Below are 6,704 nucleotides of genomic sequence, written 5' to 3' on the forward strand. Positions count from 1 at the left end.
TGAACCACCAGAGAGTCCGATGGGAGCTGGCCACATATATAAATAGGGTCTGTAGGGGAGGCCTTGTATTTTTGTCTTCCTTGGGTTTAATGACCCTGGTGCGGGCAGGGTCCTGACGATCGCTGAGGCCTGTTGTAGCATGCCTCTGAGAATGGGGAGGAAGTGGGTGGAGGAAAGAGTCTTTTTTTTATGTTCAAAAGTTTTTATTGGGAGCTTCAGAGATATACAGCTGAACAACAGAAAAATAAATATCTGAATAGATAAAAAAGTACATACAGAGCAGCAAATAAGGGAGTAACAAAATTGGCGTAACAGGGCATGCACATGAGTCGTGTCAGAGATCTTGCAAGAAAAATAAAAATAACTAAATAAACAAAATTATACATACATACGTTATCCAAACGAGTATTCAAAGGAGAGTTGCATCCAATGTTACATGACGGAATGCAAGCAAGGACCTGGATTGATAATGTCGCCTCCACAGTAAACAGAAACAGCATAAGTTAACCAGTTACGTGGAACATACATGTATACATAAGAGAGTTGTGGTTGGTAGCTCTTGACGATGGACGTACGGAGTCATAGAATGGCAACTCTACCCCCCCTGCAGGCAAGATAGGGAGATGAAAATACGCAGTGGGTGTGAGGTGACCAAGTTTCAAGGAGGCTTGTGTAGGTCAAAGTGAACGTCTAACGAGGACCAGATTTTCCTGAGTGGCGTACGCCATGGGGTAGTGGCTAAGGCTATATTGTTAGCCCCTCTTAAGTTGGTGACCCAGTTCAGCCAATGGGGAAAGAAGCTTTATTCGTGCTTTTCCAGTTATTAAGTATGATTTTAACCGCAGCCGTTAGCAATAGATCGAGTAGGGCTTTGTCATTATCAATGAGTGAATCGGCTTTGGCAAGACCTAGGACGAGCGTTAAGAATTCCCTTGGTAGGGTGATATGGAGGACTTTTGATATAAAATCAAAGATCCTGTCCCAATAGGCGGTTACACAGGGGCATCTGAAAATTAAGTGTTCAAGGTCCCCTCCCTCACCTGTGCAATTCCAGCACGTGTCGTCGTCCTTGATTTTGTGCAGAAACAGCCTCCTAGGTGTCCAGAAGGCTTTATGAAGTAGCCAGAACTTGGTTTGTGAGAGTGCAGGGCTTATTTTGTGGCGAGTGGTGGACTCCCAAGTTCTGGCCCAGTCTGTCTCTGAGGTAGGAGTCGATGAGAACGAGTGCCAGTAGCGTTGTAGAGGCTTGGTTATGGAGGACGATTGTGGGCGCATAAGTTTATACATTCTAGAAACTTGGTGGCCCAGTTTGTTAAGTGAGGTGAGCAAGCCGGGGAGGGAGGCGGTGACGTCCTTCAGGTTAGCTTTTGCTAGTGCTACCTTAATGTGTAAGAAGTTATAGAATTCAACGTGGTGTAGAAGGAATCTATTCTGTATTTCGCGAAAGGTAAGTGGTAATGAATTTTCGGTGAGTTGGTGGGGGAATAGTATACCTCTTTCTATCCAAGTGGAGTAATTTAGAGTTTTCCCTTTGTACGTTACGGCAGCATTGTGCCAGAGCGATTCCCAGTTTGAGTGCCGGAATTGATGTGGTAGGTGTTTACTAACTTGATAGTACCAACCTTGTATATATGTTGAAATGTCCATGTGGACTCCCATACGTGGGCAAAACATCCAGAAAAATAAAAACCAGGTTGACAGAACATCGCAGCAACATTCGCCTCAAATCTAACAAATCTACCGTGGCAGTACACTTCAACGATCACCATCACAATACAAGCCAACTGAAGTTCTGTATTCTAGAAATAGTTCCCTTACTCCCAGGAAGAGATAATGATCAATACCTGTTAAGACGCGAACTTTATTGGATCAACAAACTGTCGTCGACAGCTCCAAGAGGACTCAATGAACGTTTAGAATTTAGTTGTCATTTGTAGTTATATGTCTTTGATATTATTTTAATAGTTGTTGACAGACTATTTATTTATTTATATTACCATTGAATACATGCTATCGTTGTGAATGTTCCATCTACATGAATAAGAACACTCTCTGCCACTTTTTATTAATTCTAATTTTCTGTTTTCTGTACCGAAGCTCATTCAGACACGAATACATCGCAAAACTTTTAAAGATACATTCCTTTACTAGTCATAACACAGTCCGTAGTACCGAGATAGAAAAGTAAACATAACGTTTCCGTGTGTCGTGACACGTGACCATGTGTCAACCTATCACATCGTTTGTTACTAACATACACAATTTGACGTATCCACGTCGCCCTTACATTTAAGGAGCCTCGCGACCCGGTTTAACATTTAGAACGCGGTAGTACACCTGATCGCTAATACTTTAACCGGACTCCCACGCGGACTCGGCGAGAATACTTTACTCGGTAAGCATTCTTTACAAATGAATTTTTGACAGAGGATTGCTGTCAAACACAGACCCGCTTTCTAACGTTTTTTTTTTTTCGTTTGTTTACAGACATTTTTTTCATATCAGCGCGGCTACCTTAATCGCCTGAACAGGTTTGATGAGCACGATTTCACGAGCACTTTTTTAAATGTGGCTTCCTCTGCCACTCCCTAGACACCCCCAATTTCTTGCACTTTCCGAGTAACGACCCACGAGCACACTTATTCTCGCAACATTAGCATAAAGGTTAGACCCAGGACACTGATTTTCTACCCCCATTGCATGTGGTAATATGTTGAATACTGTTTGATTTTACATGAACAAATGTTTAAAAAGAATTTTGCTTTTTGAAACTGTACTTTATCATTACCATTACAGGATTGCACAGGGCCCCCGAAGAAGGGCACAGCCCGAAATGCATTGGGCCAATAAGTTGAATATGTGTATACAATGAGAAGAATCATAAAATGATGCACAAGTAAAGAAAAACATTGAAACTGATTTACACGTTTTTTGAACCTTTATTTGAACTGTTTTGATTCCGAGTGCTCTGGGGAGACACTTTTCTTGACAGAACAGTGCATTACAGATTTATACTTTACCCAAGTACAGAGGGTTCAACCCCACGGGCACCACCCACCTTTAAAGAATTTATAGATCACTTCAGGAGTGCGTATCCCGACCTCCATTTTTGGATTCAATAACTTGGAGAAGAGCCATTTTGGTATTCTTGAAGATAGGACCCGAGCCTAAGGTGGGGCGGAGTTTAATGGTGAGTAGGGCACAGGGGTTGAGACCTTTTAATATTGATCTTTCCACAGAGAGCCACACAGGGGTATAATCAGTCTGTGGGGTTAGCCAGTACGAACCCTGTTTTGCTAAAAAGGCAATTTGGTAAATTTTTAAGTCCGCCAGGTTGACTCCTCCTAATTTGTTGTCTAAACGTTGTTTCTTTAAACTAATTCTGGCTTTCTTGCCCTGCCATAGAAATGACGAGATCAGTTTATCCAGTTTACAGTGAAACTCTTTGGAGAGCATGAGTGGAAGCATTGTGATGAGGTAGTTGACCAGGGGGGATATCATCATTTTTATGGTTTCTATACGGCCCCACCAGGCAATGAAACGGGGTGACCAACCGTCTAGCAGTCGTTTGATTTTGGCCAGGGTTGTGTTTTCATCATGTTTAAGGGTACTTAGAAGGTCATTGGTAAATTCTATCCCCAAATATTTAATTTCGTCAGTTTGCCAAGTTAGGCCCGAGTCGCCCAGCACTTCTCTAGAGGTGTGGACATTTAGAGGTTTTACCTCGGATTTATCTCTATGTAAGATAAAGAGTCTTGAAGAGTAAGTCCTCCTCGATAGATTAAGTGTGAAGATCCACCTTGTAGGAGGCAGCCCTGCCAATAAGCTCCTGTTAGGAGGTGGAGTCGTCTGGAGGGGAGGGACAAGCAGGGTACAGGTCAGGTACAGGTCAGGACCTGTGTTCCCTTATGGCCCAGCATCATAGGACTCCCATAGGACTCCCATGGATTACCATGTGGAGGAGTGTTAAAAGTCCCCCCGTTCCCCCATGGTCCCCTGTGTCAGAATGTGTAGACCCTTGGTGTATAAGAGAGGGGAGTCCTCTGTGGAAGGAGGCAGAGAAGGTGAATGCTGTGCATTCCAGGCACAGGACTGGGAACCTTGTCTGCCTTCTTGCGCTGCTTGGGTGGAAGAGGCATGTTGACGGCATTTTCGAAAGACAACTGCAGTTTAGATGGTTGAGCAGCAGTGCCAGGTGGGCGAGTAAGGATGCGGACAGAATGGGGTTGTATGGCCAAATGTCTTTGTTGAGCGTCAATCTCATCCTGCAGCATGTGGAGAATCAGCTCAAGATTGCCGGAGGCTGCGACAGTCTAGGCCGTCGTTGACTGGGCTTTCGGATCTTAGGCCCATTTTTTATATCATGTGTGTCAGCTCTGAGAGGGGTTTTGATTTTGACAACTAAAGTGTCGGTTTTCGAAGTTCCCAACACTAGACGGCAGGAGTTTGCACCGCATGTGTGTATCTGTAGACATACTTTCCTCGAAACTCTATTTTAAAGATGCATATTTTGAAATAAAAACCAACTGTAACAAGAACACAAGAAAACATGACTATGGGAGGCAACACTGCATTTTTCATATTAATCAAAGTAACAAAATCAATCAAAGGTATGTTTATCTGAAAACACAGCACTGCAAATGAGATACTTTTAAGTAATATATAAATAATAAACTCACAGAATAGAGCTTCTTTCCTCAGACTACACAATAATCAATTTTTGACTCAACTACTTTAAGAACTCTGGAAGTTGTATGTTCCAATATGCCCAACAGCAAGTAGTCCGTTCCGAAGCTCATTTTTGAAGTTCATATTAAGAAAGGATCAGATTTAAAACTCTGATCCTGGACAACAGGAAGTGTTCAAGATTTATATAAATTCATAAACAGTCACGATGGAGAACAGAGTACTTACTTATCCTTCTCCATCATGGGATTTTCTCAGAGAATGACAGAATAAAAGAGCATGGAATCAGAAGCATAAAATCATTACGGAAATTAACTGCACAGGATAGCCTAAACAAATAGGGAATCTGGTATTGAGTCTGTATGTATGCAGTATTGCTTTGCCAGGTATGGACTTATTTCCAGGTGGAGACCCTACAAATTGACGAACTGGAAGATGCTCATCAGAGTAGTGGTGTTGGCTTTCTCCCTCCTGCAGTAGGCCATAGGTATACCTGGTAAGAGCCTACTGGCACTCTTGTAAGCTATAACACAGTAGATGATCTATCAAGAGCACTCTTTGTATCTAATTTCTGTTGGGACTTGTCGGGGGAAAGTAGGAAAAAATCAGGATTTATGTAGAAATTGGAGATAACTTTTGGTAGGCTACTAAAAAGGGGGAGTCTTGAGAGAAGAAAACAAGTTACTTACCTGTAACTTTGGTTCCCCAGTATTGGTAACTTTCATAGATTCCCATGCTTTGTATCATTCCCCGTCGTCGGAATGGGAGCCTCAGTAAATAAAAAATATCATAACCATAGAAACAAAAGAGAAACCAGGCCTAGGCCTCATCTCATTTTGTAGCATATCACCCTCTTTGTATAAAAGAGCCCAAACTTTTCTTAACAACCAATCAGAACAGCCTCACCACATAGAACCTTCCTGAGAGAGCTTCAGAGCCTCAGATTTTCATAGCCATTGTGCAACCGCCACTATCTCTGTAAAAATAGGCTGAGCATTCCCAGGGGAGGAGGGTGGGCGCATGGGAATCTATTAAAGTTACCAATACTGGGGAACCAAAGTTACAGGTAAGTAACTTGTTTTCTTACCCCAGTATTGGAACTTTCATAGATTCCCATGCTTTGTATCAGAATAGCTAGCAGTAAATCACCAAAGCACATTTTGTCATATATATAAATATATAGAGCATCACATGCCCACTAGCGATGATTACAGTGAACATTGATCAATTGTTACCATACGAAAAGAAAGAACATCACTGAAACAAAATGTGCAATACAGGAAGGAGGTATTGTAGGGAAAGCTCACCTCTCACTGAAATAGATTCCTGAGGACTGCTTGACCAACAGCCGCGTCGTTCTGTCCTGTAGACTCTAGGCAGTAATGCTTCGTGAAGGTATGAGTACTGCTCCACGTTGCTGCCCTGCATATGTCCTTGATCATGACTCCTGAAAAAAGAACCACCGAAGATGCCACCGCTCTTGTGGAATGCGCACAAACTTTTCTGCCCAGAGGTTTGCCTGCTTCCTGATGGCAGAATTGAATGGCACTTGAGATCCAGCGGGAAATGCTTGTCTTTCTTAAAGCACATCCCTTCCGTGGAGCGCTATAGGCGACAAACAACTGTGATGACCTTCTAAAGGACCTTGTGCGCTCCAAATAGAATTTCAAGCATCTTTGAACATCCAAAGAATGCAATGTTCGTTCCGCCGGAGTCGAAGGCCGCGGAAAAAAAGATTTCAAAATCAAGGGTTCATTCAAATGGAACTCGGATGGAACCTTCGGGATGAACTTTGGATTAGTTCTAAGGATAAGAACATCTCTTGTGAATTGAAGGAAAGGTTCCACTATGGACAGCGCCTGAAGCTCACTAACCCTCCTAGTCGATGTTAGGGCTAAGAGAAGGGCTAGCTTCCACGAAAGGAATTTCAAGTCCGCCTTGAGAATAGGCTCAAACTGAGCCTTCATCAGTTGTGCCAACTCTAGGTTGAGCTGCCAAATTGGAGGAGGTGGACGAAC

Source organism: Lissotriton vulgaris, chromosome 2_1, assembly GCF_964263255.1.
Source record: "Lissotriton vulgaris chromosome 2_1, aLisVul1.2, whole genome shotgun sequence".
Lineage (NCBI taxonomy): Eukaryota > Metazoa > Chordata > Amphibia > Caudata > Salamandridae > Lissotriton > Lissotriton vulgaris.